Source organism: Chanodichthys erythropterus, chromosome 17 (assembly GCF_024489055.1).
Source record: "Chanodichthys erythropterus isolate Z2021 chromosome 17, ASM2448905v1, whole genome shotgun sequence".
Lineage (NCBI taxonomy): Eukaryota > Metazoa > Chordata > Actinopteri > Cypriniformes > Xenocyprididae > Chanodichthys > Chanodichthys erythropterus.
The window spans coordinates 41,598,051-41,611,604 of NC_090237.1; the positions used below are offsets into that span (position 1 = coordinate 41,598,051).

At 44.6% G+C, this 13,554-nt stretch overlaps 31 non-coding genes across 31 annotated transcripts; all 31 read right to left on the minus strand.

The window, feature by feature from the left end:
• Positions 1 to 406: 406 nt before the first annotated feature.
• Positions 407 to 495, minus strand: trnar-ucu (transfer RNA arginine (anticodon UCU)). Its single transcript is given in 2 exon segments — positions 407 to 442; positions 459 to 495. It is a non-coding gene; the product is annotated as a tRNA-Arg (tRNA).
• Positions 496 to 607: 112 nt separating this feature from the next.
• trnat-ugu (transfer RNA threonine (anticodon UGU)) lies at positions 608 to 681 on the minus strand. Its single transcript has one exon. It is a non-coding gene; the product is annotated as a tRNA-Thr (tRNA).
• Positions 682 to 970: 289 nt separating this feature from the next.
• trnat-cgu (transfer RNA threonine (anticodon CGU)) lies at positions 971 to 1,044 on the minus strand. Its single transcript has one exon. It is a non-coding gene; the product is annotated as a tRNA-Thr (tRNA).
• Positions 1,045 to 1,629: 585 nt separating this feature from the next.
• trnat-agu (transfer RNA threonine (anticodon AGU)) lies at positions 1,630 to 1,703 on the minus strand. The gene has a single exon. It is a non-coding gene; the product is annotated as a tRNA-Thr (tRNA).
• Positions 1,704 to 2,113: 410 nt separating this feature from the next.
• Positions 2,114 to 2,202, minus strand: trnar-ucu (transfer RNA arginine (anticodon UCU)). Its single transcript is given in 2 exon segments — positions 2,114 to 2,149; positions 2,166 to 2,202. It is a non-coding gene; the product is annotated as a tRNA-Arg (tRNA).
• Positions 2,203 to 2,314: 112 nt separating this feature from the next.
• trnat-ugu (transfer RNA threonine (anticodon UGU)) lies at positions 2,315 to 2,388 on the minus strand. Its single transcript has one exon. It is a non-coding gene; the product is annotated as a tRNA-Thr (tRNA).
• A 289-nt stretch (positions 2,389 to 2,677) lies between these two features.
• On the minus strand, positions 2,678 to 2,751 carry trnat-cgu (transfer RNA threonine (anticodon CGU)). Its single transcript has one exon. It is a non-coding gene; the product is annotated as a tRNA-Thr (tRNA).
• Positions 2,752 to 3,336: 585 nt separating this feature from the next.
• Positions 3,337 to 3,410, minus strand: trnat-agu (transfer RNA threonine (anticodon AGU)). Its single transcript has one exon. It is a non-coding gene; the product is annotated as a tRNA-Thr (tRNA).
• Positions 3,411 to 3,820: 410 nt separating this feature from the next.
• trnar-ucu (transfer RNA arginine (anticodon UCU)) lies at positions 3,821 to 3,909 on the minus strand. The gene is given in 2 exon segments: positions 3,821 to 3,856; positions 3,873 to 3,909. It is a non-coding gene; the product is annotated as a tRNA-Arg (tRNA).
• Positions 3,910 to 4,021: 112 nt separating this feature from the next.
• On the minus strand, positions 4,022 to 4,095 carry trnat-ugu (transfer RNA threonine (anticodon UGU)). Its single transcript has one exon. It is a non-coding gene; the product is annotated as a tRNA-Thr (tRNA).
• Positions 4,096 to 4,384: 289 nt separating this feature from the next.
• Positions 4,385 to 4,458, minus strand: trnat-cgu (transfer RNA threonine (anticodon CGU)). Its single transcript has one exon. It is a non-coding gene; the product is annotated as a tRNA-Thr (tRNA).
• Positions 4,459 to 5,043: 585 nt separating this feature from the next.
• trnat-agu (transfer RNA threonine (anticodon AGU)) lies at positions 5,044 to 5,117 on the minus strand. The gene has a single exon. It is a non-coding gene; the product is annotated as a tRNA-Thr (tRNA).
• Positions 5,118 to 5,527: 410 nt separating this feature from the next.
• Positions 5,528 to 5,616, minus strand: trnar-ucu (transfer RNA arginine (anticodon UCU)). The gene is given in 2 exon segments: positions 5,528 to 5,563; positions 5,580 to 5,616. It is a non-coding gene; the product is annotated as a tRNA-Arg (tRNA).
• Positions 5,617 to 5,728: 112 nt separating this feature from the next.
• On the minus strand, positions 5,729 to 5,802 carry trnat-ugu (transfer RNA threonine (anticodon UGU)). The gene has a single exon. It is a non-coding gene; the product is annotated as a tRNA-Thr (tRNA).
• A 289-nt stretch (positions 5,803 to 6,091) lies between these two features.
• trnat-cgu (transfer RNA threonine (anticodon CGU)) lies at positions 6,092 to 6,165 on the minus strand. The gene has a single exon. It is a non-coding gene; the product is annotated as a tRNA-Thr (tRNA).
• Positions 6,166 to 6,750: 585 nt separating this feature from the next.
• trnat-agu (transfer RNA threonine (anticodon AGU)) lies at positions 6,751 to 6,824 on the minus strand. The gene has a single exon. It is a non-coding gene; the product is annotated as a tRNA-Thr (tRNA).
• Positions 6,825 to 7,234: 410 nt separating this feature from the next.
• On the minus strand, positions 7,235 to 7,323 carry trnar-ucu (transfer RNA arginine (anticodon UCU)). The gene is given in 2 exon segments: positions 7,235 to 7,270; positions 7,287 to 7,323. It is a non-coding gene; the product is annotated as a tRNA-Arg (tRNA).
• Positions 7,324 to 7,435: 112 nt separating this feature from the next.
• trnat-ugu (transfer RNA threonine (anticodon UGU)) lies at positions 7,436 to 7,509 on the minus strand. Its single transcript has one exon. It is a non-coding gene; the product is annotated as a tRNA-Thr (tRNA).
• Positions 7,510 to 7,798: 289 nt separating this feature from the next.
• Positions 7,799 to 7,872, minus strand: trnat-cgu (transfer RNA threonine (anticodon CGU)). Its single transcript has one exon. It is a non-coding gene; the product is annotated as a tRNA-Thr (tRNA).
• Positions 7,873 to 8,457: 585 nt separating this feature from the next.
• On the minus strand, positions 8,458 to 8,531 carry trnat-agu (transfer RNA threonine (anticodon AGU)). Its single transcript has one exon. It is a non-coding gene; the product is annotated as a tRNA-Thr (tRNA).
• A 410-nt stretch (positions 8,532 to 8,941) lies between these two features.
• On the minus strand, positions 8,942 to 9,030 carry trnar-ucu (transfer RNA arginine (anticodon UCU)). Its single transcript is given in 2 exon segments — positions 8,942 to 8,977; positions 8,994 to 9,030. It is a non-coding gene; the product is annotated as a tRNA-Arg (tRNA).
• A 112-nt stretch (positions 9,031 to 9,142) lies between these two features.
• Positions 9,143 to 9,216, minus strand: trnat-ugu (transfer RNA threonine (anticodon UGU)). The gene has a single exon. It is a non-coding gene; the product is annotated as a tRNA-Thr (tRNA).
• A 289-nt stretch (positions 9,217 to 9,505) lies between these two features.
• trnat-cgu (transfer RNA threonine (anticodon CGU)) lies at positions 9,506 to 9,579 on the minus strand. Its single transcript has one exon. It is a non-coding gene; the product is annotated as a tRNA-Thr (tRNA).
• Positions 9,580 to 10,164: 585 nt separating this feature from the next.
• trnat-agu (transfer RNA threonine (anticodon AGU)) lies at positions 10,165 to 10,238 on the minus strand. Its single transcript has one exon. It is a non-coding gene; the product is annotated as a tRNA-Thr (tRNA).
• A 410-nt stretch (positions 10,239 to 10,648) lies between these two features.
• On the minus strand, positions 10,649 to 10,737 carry trnar-ucu (transfer RNA arginine (anticodon UCU)). Its single transcript is given in 2 exon segments — positions 10,649 to 10,684; positions 10,701 to 10,737. It is a non-coding gene; the product is annotated as a tRNA-Arg (tRNA).
• Positions 10,738 to 10,849: 112 nt separating this feature from the next.
• trnat-ugu (transfer RNA threonine (anticodon UGU)) lies at positions 10,850 to 10,923 on the minus strand. Its single transcript has one exon. It is a non-coding gene; the product is annotated as a tRNA-Thr (tRNA).
• Positions 10,924 to 11,212: 289 nt separating this feature from the next.
• trnat-cgu (transfer RNA threonine (anticodon CGU)) lies at positions 11,213 to 11,286 on the minus strand. Its single transcript has one exon. It is a non-coding gene; the product is annotated as a tRNA-Thr (tRNA).
• A 585-nt stretch (positions 11,287 to 11,871) lies between these two features.
• trnat-agu (transfer RNA threonine (anticodon AGU)) lies at positions 11,872 to 11,945 on the minus strand. Its single transcript has one exon. It is a non-coding gene; the product is annotated as a tRNA-Thr (tRNA).
• Positions 11,946 to 12,355: 410 nt separating this feature from the next.
• Positions 12,356 to 12,444, minus strand: trnar-ucu (transfer RNA arginine (anticodon UCU)). Its single transcript is given in 2 exon segments — positions 12,356 to 12,391; positions 12,408 to 12,444. It is a non-coding gene; the product is annotated as a tRNA-Arg (tRNA).
• Positions 12,445 to 12,556: 112 nt separating this feature from the next.
• trnat-ugu (transfer RNA threonine (anticodon UGU)) lies at positions 12,557 to 12,630 on the minus strand. Its single transcript has one exon. It is a non-coding gene; the product is annotated as a tRNA-Thr (tRNA).
• Positions 12,631 to 12,919: 289 nt separating this feature from the next.
• Positions 12,920 to 12,993, minus strand: trnat-cgu (transfer RNA threonine (anticodon CGU)). The gene has a single exon. It is a non-coding gene; the product is annotated as a tRNA-Thr (tRNA).
• Between the last annotated feature and the right edge of the window lie 561 nt (positions 12,994 to 13,554).

Genomic DNA, 13,554 nt, shown 5'->3' on the forward strand with positions numbered 1-13,554 from the left:
GCTCAGCCTGGATCAAAACTTTTGTAGCCAAAGTCTAAAAGAGGCAGCACATCATGGAATAGGTCATTTTGAGGTTTGAGGATTATTTTCCAAAACCTGAAACGTGTGCAGGCTTCTGTTCAGGGATAATGGAATACCTCAGATCATTTCATTTTGGATCTAAACTCTCAATACTCGTGTGTCAAATGTTTTGTGAACCTCCAGTTACAGTACATCTAAACACTGTCTCAGCTAGGATAAACGGAAGGCAATTTTTGCCAGGTAGGTAGCCAACAATAGGTAGTTGCAGATTTTGACCTACGCTAGTGGTTTTCAAACCGTTCTTGTTCTCTCCCTTTGTTTAGAACAGGTGAACTGAGCAAATGAGAATGTCTTACAAAGACATCTGAGCAAAAGAGGCAAACCACGACTCTGGTGGGACTCGAACCCACAACCTTTGAATACCTCCGTTGGCAACCTAGAAGTCCAATGCGCTATCCATTGCGCCACAGAGCCACGCTTTGAGGGCCTTCTTAGAGTTCCAGTTTGGTGCAGATATGCAGTGCTGGGGATCCAAAGGTTTTCCTATTTGAAAAGTTTAAATGAGCACCCTCACATCTTGTGGCATAGGCACTGCTGGGATTTGAACCCAGGATCTCCTGTTTACAAGACAGGCGCTTTGACCAACTAAGCCACAGCGCCGGGTGTAAAGCCTGGTGCAAATTGGTTGGTATAAAAAGTCTAAAAGAGGCAGCCCGTCAGGAAAATAGCTGATTACATCATGAAAGAGGTCCCTTAGAGGTTACGGGATTATTTCCAAAACCTGAGGGACATTCAGGCCTCTGTTGAAGGATGAGGGAATATCTGATATCTTTTCCTTTTGGATCTAAACTCGAGTTTTCCGGTTTTGCGCCGACGCACGCTGTCCGGCACGCAAAGACCTTCATATAAGAATATATATTAAGAAAAGCACCCCCATATCATGTGGCCTAGGCACTGCTGGGATTTGAACCCAGGATCTCCTGTTTACGAGACAGGCGCTTTGACCAACTAAGCCACAGCGCCTCTTGCTAAGCTAGGTGAAATTTCTTTGCATAAAAAGCCTAAAAGAGGTAGGAGATAGCTGATTACATCATGAAAGAGGTCCCCTGGAGGTAGGAGGATTATTTCCAAAACATAACGGGCCGCTCAGGCCTCAATGGAATGTCGGAACTCATTGGATTTTGGCTCTACACTCTCAATACTCGCATCTCAAATGTTTCTTGAGCTTTCTTCTGATTTTGGCCTAAGCCAGAGGCATTCCAACCATTCTTCAAGCCTGTCTGCACCACGTTTTTTTGTTATCTTTCTCATTTGAAACAGGTGAATTAACCAATGGACTGATTAGTAACGTACTCTCTGATGTGACTGGGCTGTGTTCAATAAGGAAAACAAGAACAAATGTGCTGGGCAGGCTTCTGAAAAAAAGTTTGAAAATGCCAAGTTGAAGCAAACGTCTGTCTTGCAAAGAGACAACATTCGTGCCTCTGGTGGGAGTCAGCAACAACCTTTATAAAGCCTTCGTTTACCACCTAGAAGTCCAGGCTGTCTGTCCTGCAGAGACTTTTATATTTGAAAAGATCAAATGTCTACTCCTACAACCCACCGGTTAGGCACTGCTGGGATTCGAACCCAGGATCTCCTGTTTACTAGACAGGCGCTTTAACCAACTAAGCCACAGCGCCGGGTGCTCAGCCTGGATCAAAACTTTTGTAGCCAAAGTCTAAAAGAGGCAGCACATCATGGAATAGGTCATTTTGAGGTTTGAGGATTATTTTCCAAAACCTGAAACGTGTGCAGGCTTCTGTTCAGGGATAATGGAATACCTCAGATCATTTCATTTTGGATCTAAACTCTCAATACTCGTGTGTCAAATGTTTTGTGAACCTCCAGTTACAGTACATCTAAACACTGTCTCAGCTAGGATAAACGGAAGGCAATTTTTGCCAGGTAGGTAGCCAACAATAGGTAGTTGCAGATTTTGACCTACGCTAGTGGTTTTCAAACCGTTCTTGTTCTCTCCCTTTGTTTAGAACAGGTGAACTGAGCAAATGAGAATGTCTTACAAAGACATCTGAGCAAAAGAGGCAAACCACGACTCTGGTGGGACTCGAACCCACAACCTTTGAATACCTCCGTTGGCAACCTAGAAGTCCAATGCGCTATCCATTGCGCCACAGAGCCACGCTTTGAGGGCCTTCTTAGAGTTCCAGTTTGGTGCAGATATGCAGTGCTGGGGATCCAAAGGTTTTCCTATTTGAAAAGTTTAAATGAGCACCCTCACATCTTGTGGCATAGGCACTGCTGGGATTTGAACCCAGGATCTCCTGTTTACAAGACAGGCGCTTTGACCAACTAAGCCACAGCGCCGGGTGTAAAGCCTGGTGCAAATTGGTTGGTATAAAAAGTCTAAAAGAGGCAGCCCGTCAGGAAAATAGCTGATTACATCATGAAAGAGGTCCCTTAGAGGTTACGGGATTATTTCCAAAACCTGAGGGACATTCAGGCCTCTGTTGAAGGATGAGGGAATATCTGATATCTTTTCCTTTTGGATCTAAACTCGAGTTTTCCGGTTTTGCGCCGACGCACGCTGTCCGGCACGCAAAGACCTTCATATAAGAATATATATTAAGAAAAGCACCCCCATATCATGTGGCCTAGGCACTGCTGGGATTTGAACCCAGGATCTCCTGTTTACGAGACAGGCGCTTTGACCAACTAAGCCACAGCGCCTCTTGCTAAGCTAGGTGAAATTTCTTTGCATAAAAAGCCTAAAAGAGGTAGGAGATAGCTGATTACATCATGAAAGAGGTCCCCTGGAGGTAGGAGGATTATTTCCAAAACATAACGGGCCGCTCAGGCCTCAATGGAATGTCGGAACTCATTGGATTTTGGCTCTACACTCTCAATACTCGCATCTCAAATGTTTCTTGAGCTTTCTTCTGATTTTGGCCTAAGCCAGAGGCATTCCAACCATTCTTCAAGCCTGTCTGCACCACGTTTTTTTGTTATCTTTCTCATTTGAAACAGGTGAATTAACCAATGGACTGATTAGTAACGTACTCTCTGATGTGACTGGGCTGTGTCCAATAAGGAAAACAAGAACAAATGTGCTGGGCAGGCTTCTGAAAAAAAGTTTGAAAATGCCAAGTTGAAGCAAACGTCTGTCTTGCAAAGAGACAACATTCGTGCCTCTGGTGGGAGTCAGCAACAACCTTTATAAAGCCTTCGTTTACCACCTAGAAGTCCAGGCTGTCTGTCCTGCAGAGACTTTTATATTTGAAAAGATCAAATGTCTACTCCTACAACCCACCGGTTAGGCACTGCTGGGATTCGAACCCAGGATCTCCTGTTTACTAGACAGGCGCTTTAACCAACTAAGCCACAGCGCCGGGTGCTCAGCCTGGATCAAAACTTTTGTAGCCAAAGTCTAAAAGAGGCAGCACATCATGGAATAGGTCATTTTGAGGTTTGAGGATTATTTTCCAAAACCTGAAACGTGTGCAGGCTTCTGTTCAGGGATAATGGAATACCTCAGATCATTTCATTTTGGATCTAAACTCTCAATACTCGTGTGTCAAATGTTTTGTGAACCTCCAGTTACAGTACATCTAAACACTGTCTCAGCTAGGATAAACGGAAGGCAATTTTTGCCAGGTAGGTAGCCAACAATAGGTAGTTGCAGATTTTGACCTACGCTAGTGGTTTTCAAACCGTTCTTGTTCTCTCCCTTTGTTTAGAACAGGTGAACTGAGCAAATGAGAATGTCTTACAAAGACATCTGAGCAAAAGAGGCAAACCACGACTCTGGTGGGACTCGAACCCACAACCTTTGAATACCTCCGTTGGCAACCTAGAAGTCCAATGCGCTATCCATTGCGCCACAGAGCCACGCTTTGAGGGCCTTCTTAGAGTTCCAGTTTGGTGCAGATATGCAGTGCTGGGGATCCAAAGGTTTTCCTATTTGAAAAGTTTAAATGAGCACCCTCACATCTTGTGGCATAGGCACTGCTGGGATTTGAACCCAGGATCTCCTGTTTACAAGACAGGCGCTTTGACCAACTAAGCCACAGCGCCGGGTGTAAAGCCTGGTGCAAATTGGTTGGTATAAAAAGTCTAAAAGAGGCAGCCCGTCAGGAAAATAGCTGATTACATCATGAAAGAGGTCCCTTAGAGGTTACGGGATTATTTCCAAAACCTGAGGGACATTCAGGCCTCTGTTGAAGGATGAGGGAATATCTGATATCTTTTCCTTTTGGATCTAAACTCGAGTTTTCCGGTTTTGCGCCGACGCACGCTGTCCGGCACGCAAAGACCTTCATATAAGAATATATATTAAGAAAAGCACCCCCATATCATGTGGCCTAGGCACTGCTGGGATTTGAACCCAGGATCTCCTGTTTACGAGACAGGCGCTTTGACCAACTAAGCCACAGCGCCTCTTGCTAAGCTAGGTGAAATTTCTTTGCATAAAAAGCCTAAAAGAGGTAGGAGATAGCTGATTACATCATGAAAGAGGTCCCCTGGAGGTAGGAGGATTATTTCCAAAACATAACGGGCCGCTCAGGCCTCAATGGAATGTCGGAACTCATTGGATTTTGGCTCTACACTCTCAATACTCGCATCTCAAATGTTTCTTGAGCTTTCTTCTGATTTTGGCCTAAGCCAGAGGCATTCCAACCATTCTTCAAGCCTGTCTGCACCACGTTTTTTTGTTATCTTTCTCATTTGAAACAGGTGAATTAACCAATGGACTGATTAGTAACGTACTCTCTGATGTGACTGGGCTGTGTTCAATAAGGAAAACAAGAACAAATGTGCTGGGCAGGCTTCTGAAAAAAAGTTTGAAAATGCCAAGTTGAAGCAAACGTCTGTCTTGCAAAGAGACAACATTCGTGCCTCTGGTGGGAGTCAGCAACAACCTTTATAAAGCCTTCGTTTACCACCTAGAAGTCCAGGCTGTCTGTCCTGCAGAGACTTTTATATTTGAAAAGATCAAATGTCTACTCCTACAACCCACCGGTTAGGCACTGCTGGGATTCGAACCCAGGATCTCCTGTTTACTAGACAGGCGCTTTAACCAACTAAGCCACAGCGCCGGGTGCTCAGCCTGGATCAAAACTTTTGTAGCCAAAGTCTAAAAGAGGCAGCACATCATGGAATAGGTCATTTTGAGGTTTGAGGATTATTTTCCAAAACCTGAAACGTGTGCAGGCTTCTGTTCAGGGATAATGGAATACCTCAGATCATTTCATTTTGGATCTAAACTCTCAATACTCGTGTGTCAAATGTTTTGTGAACCTCCAGTTACAGTACATCTAAACACTGTCTCAGCTAGGATAAACGGAAGGCAATTTTTGCCAGGTAGGTAGCCAACAATAGGTAGTTGCAGATTTTGACCTACGCTAGTGGTTTTCAAACCGTTCTTGTTCTCTCCCTTTGTTTAGAACAGGTGAACTGAGCAAATGAGAATGTCTTACAAAGACATCTGAGCAAAAGAGGCAAACCACGACTCTGGTGGGACTCGAACCCACAACCTTTGAATACCTCCGTTGGCAACCTAGAAGTCCAATGCGCTATCCATTGCGCCACAGAGCCACGCTTTGAGGGCCTTCTTAGAGTTCCAGTTTGGTGCAGATATGCAGTGCTGGGGATCCAAAGGTTTTCCTATTTGAAAAGTTTAAATGAGCACCCTCACATCTTGTGGCATAGGCACTGCTGGGATTTGAACCCAGGATCTCCTGTTTACAAGACAGGCGCTTTGACCAACTAAGCCACAGCGCCGGGTGTAAAGCCTGGTGCAAATTGGTTGGTATAAAAAGTCTAAAAGAGGCAGCCCGTCAGGAAAATAGCTGATTACATCATGAAAGAGGTCCCTTAGAGGTTACGGGATTATTTCCAAAACCTGAGGGACATTCAGGCCTCTGTTGAAGGATGAGGGAATATCTGATATCTTTTCCTTTTGGATCTAAACTCGAGTTTTCCGGTTTTGCGCCGACGCACGCTGTCCGGCACGCAAAGACCTTCATATAAGAATATATATTAAGAAAAGCACCCCCATATCATGTGGCCTAGGCACTGCTGGGATTTGAACCCAGGATCTCCTGTTTACGAGACAGGCGCTTTGACCAACTAAGCCACAGCGCCTCTTGCTAAGCTAGGTGAAATTTCTTTGCATAAAAAGCCTAAAAGAGGTAGGAGATAGCTGATTACATCATGAAAGAGGTCCCCTGGAGGTAGGAGGATTATTTCCAAAACATAACGGGCCGCTCAGGCCTCAATGGAATGTCGGAACTCATTGGATTTTGGCTCTACACTCTCAATACTCGCATCTCAAATGTTTCTTGAGCTTTCTTCTGATTTTGGCCTAAGCCAGAGGCATTCCAACCATTCTTCAAGCCTGTCTGCACCACGTTTTTTTGTTATCTTTCTCATTTGAAACAGGTGAATTAACCAATGGACTGATTAGTAACGTACTCTCTGATCTGACTGGGCTGTGTCCAATAAGGAAAACAAGAACAAATGTGCTGGGCAGGCTTCTGAAAAAAAGTTTGAAAATGCCAAGTTGAAGCAAACGTCTGTCTTGCAAAGAGACAACATTCGTGCCTCTGGTGGGAGTCAGCAACAACCTTTATAAAGCCTTCGTTTACCACCTAGAAGTCCAGGCTGTCTGTCCTGCAGAGACTTTTATATTTGAAAAGATCAAAGGTCTACTCCTACAACCCACCGGTTAGGCACTGCTGGGATTCGAACCCAGGATCTCCTGTTTACTAGACAGGCGCTTTAACCAACTAAGCCACAGCGCCGGGTGCTCAGCCTGGATCAAAACTTTTGTAGCCAAAGTCTAAAAGAGGCAGCACATCATGGAATAGGTCATTTTGAGGTTTGAGGATTATTTTCCAAAACCTGAAACGTGTGCAGGCTTCTGTTCAGGGATAATGGAATACCTCAGATCATTTCATTTTGGATCTAAACTCTCAATACTCGTGTGTCAAATGTTTTGTGAACCTCCAGTTACAGTACATCTAAACACTGTCTCAGCTAGGATAAACGGAAGGCAATTTTTGCCAGGTAGGTAGCCAACAATAGGTAGTTGCAGATTTTGACCTACGCTAGTGGTTTTCAAACCGTTCTTGTTCTCTCCCTTTGTTTAGAACAGGTGAACTGAGCAAATGAGAATGTCTTACAAAGACATCTGAGCAAAAGAGGCAAACCACGACTCTGGTGGGACTCGAACCCACAACCTTTGAATACCTCCGTTGGCAACCTAGAAGTCCAATGCGCTATCCATTGCGCCACAGAGCCACGCTTTGAGGGCCTTCTTAGAGTTCCAGTTTGGTGCAGATATGCAGTGCTGGGGATCCAAAGGTTTTCCTATTTGAAAAGTTTAAATGAGCACCCTCACATCTTGTGGCATAGGCACTGCTGGGATTTGAACCCAGGATCTCCTGTTTACAAGACAGGCGCTTTGACCAACTAAGCCACAGCGCCGGGTGTAAAGCCTGGTGCAAATTGGTTGGTATAAAAAGTCTAAAAGAGGCAGCCCGTCAGGAAAATAGCTGATTACATCATGAAAGAGGTCCCTTAGAGGTTACGGGATTATTTCCAAAACCTGAGGGACATTCAGGCCTCTGTTGAAGGATGAGGGAATATCTGATATCTTTTCCTTTTGGATCTAAACTCGAGTTTTCCGGTTTTGCGCCGACGCACGCTGTCCGGCACGCAAAGACCTTCATATAAGAATATATATTAAGAAAAGCACCCCCATATCATGTGGCCTAGGCACTGCTGGGATTTGAACCCAGGATCTCCTGTTTACGAGACAGGCGCTTTGACCAACTAAGCCACAGCGCCTCTTGCTAAGCTAGGTGAAATTTCTTTGCATAAAAAGCCTAAAAGAGGTAGGAGATAGCTGATTACATCATGAAAGAGGTCCCCTGGAGGTAGGAGGATTATTTCCAAAACATAACGGGCCGCTCAGGCCTCAATGGAATGTCGGAACTCATTGGATTTTGGCTCTACACTCTCAATACTCGCATCTCAAATGTTTCTTGAGCTTTCTTCTGATTTTGGCCTAAGCCAGAGGCATTCCAACCATTCTTCAAGCCTGTCTGCACCACGTTTTTTTGTTATCTTTCTCATTTGAAACAGGTGAATTAACCAATGGACTGATTAGTAACGTACTCTCTGATGTGACTGGGCTGTGTTCAATAAGGAAAACAAGAACAAATGTGCTGGGCAGGCTTCTGAAAAAAAGTTTGAAAATGCCAAGTTGAAGCAAACGTCTGTCTTGCAAAGAGACAACATTCGTGCCTCTGGTGGGAGTCAGCAACAACCTTTATAAAGCCTTCGTTTACCACCTAGAAGTCCAGGCTGTCTGTCCTGCAGAGACTTTTATATTTGAAAAGATCAAATGTCTACTCCTACAACCCACCGGTTAGGCACTGCTGGGATTCGAACCCAGGATCTCCTGTTTACTAGACAGGCGCTTTAACCAACTAAGCCACAGCGCCGGGTGCTCAGCCTGGATCAAAACTTTTGTAGCCAAAGTCTAAAAGAGGCAGCACATCATGGAATAGGTCATTTTGAGGTTTGAGGATTATTTTCCAAAACCTGAAACGTGTGCAGGCTTCTGTTCAGGGATAATGGAATACCTCAGATCATTTCATTTTGGATCTAAACTCTCAATACTCGTGTGTCAAATGTTTTGTGAACCTCCAGTTACAGTACATCTAAACACTGTCTCAGCTAGGATAAACGGAAGGCAATTTTTGCCAGGTAGGTAGCCAACAATAGGTAGTTGCAGATTTTGACCTACGCTAGTGGTTTTCAAACCGTTCTTGTTCTCTCCCTTTGTTTAGAACAGGTGAACTGAGCAAATGAGAATGTCTTACAAAGACATCTGAGCAAAAGAGGCAAACCACGACTCTGGTGGGACTCGAACCCACAACCTTTGAATACCTCCGTTGGCAACCTAGAAGTCCAATGCGCTATCCATTGCGCCACAGAGCCACGCTTTGAGGGCCTTCTTAGAGTTCCAGTTTGGTGCAGATATGCAGTGCTGGGGATCCAAAGGTTTTCCTATTTGAAAAGTTTAAATGAGCACCCTCACATCTTGTGGCATAGGCACTGCTGGGATTTGAACCCAGGATCTCCTGTTTACAAGACAGGCGCTTTGACCAACTAAGCCACAGCGCCGGGTGTAAAGCCTGGTGCAAATTGGTTGGTATAAAAAGTCTAAAAGAGGCAGCCCGTCAGGAAAATAGCTGATTACATCATGAAAGAGGTCCCTTAGAGGTTACGGGATTATTTCCAAAACCTGAGGGACATTCAGGCCTCTGTTGAAGGATGAGGGAATATCTGATATCTTTTCCTTTTGGATCTAAACTCGAGTTTTCCGGTTTTGCGCCGACGCACGCTGTCCGGCACGCAAAGACCTTCATATAAGAATATATATTAAGAAAAGCACCCCCATATCATGTGGCCTAGGCACTGCTGGGATTTGAACCCAGGATCTCCTGTTTACGAGACAGGCGCTTTGACCAACTAAGCCACAGCGCCTCTTGCTAAGCTAGGTGAAATTTCTTTGCATAAAAAGCCTAAAAGAGGTAGGAGATAGCTGATTACATCATGAAAGAGGTCCCCTGGAGGTAGGAGGATTATTTCCAAAACATAACGGGCCGCTCAGGCCTCAATGGAATGTCGGAACTCATTGGATTTTGGCTCTACACTCTCAATACTCGCATCTCAAATGTTTCTTGAGCTTTCTTCTGATTTTGGCCTAAGCCAGAGGCATTCCAACCATTCTTCAAGCCTGTCTGCACCACGTTTTTTTGTTATCTTTCTCATTTGAAACAGGTGAATTAACCAATGGACTGATTAGTAACGTACTCTCTGATGTGACTGGGCTGTGTTCAATAAGGAAAACAAGAACAAATGTGCTGGGCAGGCTTCTGAAAAAAAGTTTGAAAATGCCAAGTTGAAGCAAACGTCTGTCTTGCAAAGAGACAACATTCGTGCCTCTGGTGGGAGTCAGCAACAACCTTTATAAAGCCTTCGTTTACCACCTAGAAGTCCAGGCTGTCTGTCCTGCAGAGACTTTTATATTTGAAAAGATCAAATGTCTACTCCTACAACCCACCGGTTAGGCACTGCTGGGATTCGAACCCAGGATCTCCTGTTTACTAGACAGGCGCTTTAACCAACTAAGCCACAGCGCCGGGTGCTCAGCTAGGATCAAAACTTTTGTAGCCAAAGTCTAAAAGAGGCAGCACATCATGGAATAGGTCATTTTGAGGTTTGAGGATTATTTTCCAAAACCTGAAACGTGTGCAGGCTTCTGTTCAGGGATAATGGAATACCTCAGATCATTTCATTTTGGATCTAAACTCTCAATACTCGTGTGTCAAATGTTTTGTGAACCTCCAGTTACAGTACATCTAAACACTGTCTCAGCTAGGATAAACGGAAGGCAATTTTTGCCAGGTAGGTAGCCAACAATAGGTAGTTGCAGATTTTGACCTACGCTAGTGGTTTTCAAACCGTTCTTGTTCTCTCCCTTTGTTTAGAACAGGTGAACTGAGCAAATGAGAATGTCTTACAAAGACATCTGAGCAAAAGAGGCAAACCACGACTCTGGTGGGACTCGAACCCACAACCTTTGAATACCTCCGTTGGCAACCTAGAAGTCCAATGCGCTATCCATTGCGCCACAGAGCCACGCTTTGAGGGCCTTCTTAGAGTTCCAGTTTGGTGCAGATATGCAGTGCTGGGGATCCAAAGGTTTTCCTATTTGAAAAGTTTAAATGAGCACCCTCACATCTTGTGGCATAGGCACTGCTGGGATTTGAACCCAGGATCTCCTGTTTACAAGACAGGCGCTTTGACCAACTAAGCCACAGCGCCGGGTGTAAAGCCTGGTGCAAATTGGTTGGTATAAAAAGTCTAAAAGAGGCAGCCCGTCAGGAAAATAGCTGATTACATCATGAAAGAGGTCCCTTAGAGGTTACGGGATTATTTCCAAAACCTGAGGGACATTCAGGCCTCTGTTGAAGGATGAGGGAATATCTGATATCTTTTCCTTTTGGATCTAAACTCGAGTTTTCCGGTTTTGCGCCGACGCACGCTGTCCGGCACGCAAAGACCTTCATATAAGAATATATATTAAGAAAAGCACCCCCATATCATGTGGCCTAGGCACTGCTGGGATTTGAACCCAGGATCTCCTGTTTACGAGACAGGCGCTTTGACCAACTAAGCCACAGCGCCTCTTGCTAAGCTAGGTGAAATTTCTTTGCATAAAAAGCCTAAAAGAGGTAGGAGATAGCTGATTACATCATGAAAGAGGTCCCCTGGAGGTAGGAGGATTATTTCCAAAACATAACGGGCCGCTCAGGCCTCAATGGAATGTCGGAACTCATTGGATTTTGGCTCTACACTCTCAATACTCGCATCTCAAATGTTTCTTGAGCTTTCTTCTGATTTTGGCCTAAGCCAGAGGCATTCCAACCATTCTTCAAGCCTGTCTGCACCACGTTTTTTTGTTATCTTTCTCATTTGAAACAGGTGAATTAACCAATGGACTGATTAGTAACGTACTCTCTGATGTGACTGGGCTGTGTTCAATAAGGAAAACAAGAACAAATGTGCTGGGCAGGCTTCTGAAAAAAAGTTTGAAAATGCCAAGTTGAAGCAAACGTCTGTCTTGCAAAGAGACAACATTCGTGCCTCTGGTGGGAGTCAGCAACAACCTTTATAAAGCCTTCGTTTACCACCTAGAAGTCCAGGCTGTCTGTCCTGCAGAGACTTTTATATTTGAAAAGATCAAATGTCTACTCCTACAACCCACCGGTTAGGCACTGCTGGGATTCGAACCCAGGATCTCCTGTTTACTAGACAGGCGCTTTAACCAACTAAGCCACAGCGCCGGGTGCTCAGCCTGGATCAAAACTTTTGTAGCCAAAGTCTAAAAGAGGCAGCACATCATGGAATAGGTCATTTTGAGGTTTGAGGATTATTTTCCAAAACCTGAAACGTGTGCAGGCTTCTGTTCAGGGATAATGGAATACCTCAGATCATTTCATTTTGGATCTAAACTCTCAATACTCGTGTGTCAAATGTTTTGTGAACCTCCAGTTACAGTACATCTAAACACTGTCTCAGCTAGGATAAACGGAAGGCAATTTTTGCCAGGTAGGTAGCCAACAATAGGTAGTTGCAGATTTTGACCTACGCTAGTGGTTTTCAAACCGTTCTTGTTCTCTCCCTTTGTTTAGAACAGGTGAACTGAGCAAATGAGAATGTCTTACAAAGACATCTGAGCAAAAGAGGCAAACCACGACTCTGGTGGGACTCGAACCCACAACCTTTGAATACCTCCGTTGGCAACCTAGAAGTCCAATGCGCTATCCATTGCGCCACAGAGCCACGCTTTGAGGGCCTTCTTAGAGTTCCAGTTTGGTGCAGATATGCAGTGCTGGGGATCCAAAGGTTTTCCTATTTGAAAAGTTTAAATGAGCACCCTCACATCTTGTGGCATAGGCACTGCTGGGATTTGAACCCAGGATCTCCTGTTTACAAGACAGGCGCTTTGACCAACTAAGCCACAGCGCCGGGTGTAAAGCCTGGTGCAAATTGGTTGGTATAAAAAGTCTAAAAGAGGCAGCCCGTCAGGAAAATAGCTGATTACATCATGAAAGAGGTCCCTTAGAGGTTACGGGATTATTTCCAAAACCTGAGGGACATTCAGGCCTCTGTTGAAGGATGAGGGAATATCTGATATCTTTTCCTTTTGGATCTAAACTCGAGTTTTCCGGTTTTGCGCCGACGCACGCTGTCCGGCACGCAAAGACCTTCATATAAGAATATATATTAAGAAAAGCACCCCCATATCATGTGGCCTAGGCACTGCTGGGATTTGAACCCAGGATCTCCTGTTTACGAGACAGGCGCTTTGACCAACTAAGCCACAGCGCCTCTTGCTAAGCTAGGTGAAATTTCTTTGCATAAAAAGCCTAAAAGAGGTAGGAGATAGCTGATTACATCATGAAAGAGGTCCCCTGGAGGTAGGAGGATTATTTCCAAAACATAACGGGCCGCTCAGGCCTCAATGGAATGTCGGAACTCATTGGATTTTGGCTCTACACTCTCAATACTCGCATCTCAAATGTTTCTTGAGCTTTCTTCTGATTTTGGCCTAAGCCAGAGGCATTCCAACCATTCTTCAAGCCTGTCTGCACCACGTTTTTTTGTTATCTTTCTCATTTGAAACAGGTGAATTAACCAATGGACTGATTAGTAACGTACTCTCTGATGTGACTGGGCTGTGTCCAATAAGGAAAACAAGAACAAATGTGCTGGGCAGGCTTCTGAAAAAAAGTTTGAAAATGCCAAGTTGAAGCAAACGTCTGTCTTGCAAAGAGACAACATTCGTGCCTCTGGTGGGAGTCAGCAACAACCTTTATAAAGCCTTCGTTTACCACCTAGAAGTCCAGGCTGTCTGTCCTGCAGAGACTTTTATATTTGAAAAGATCAAAT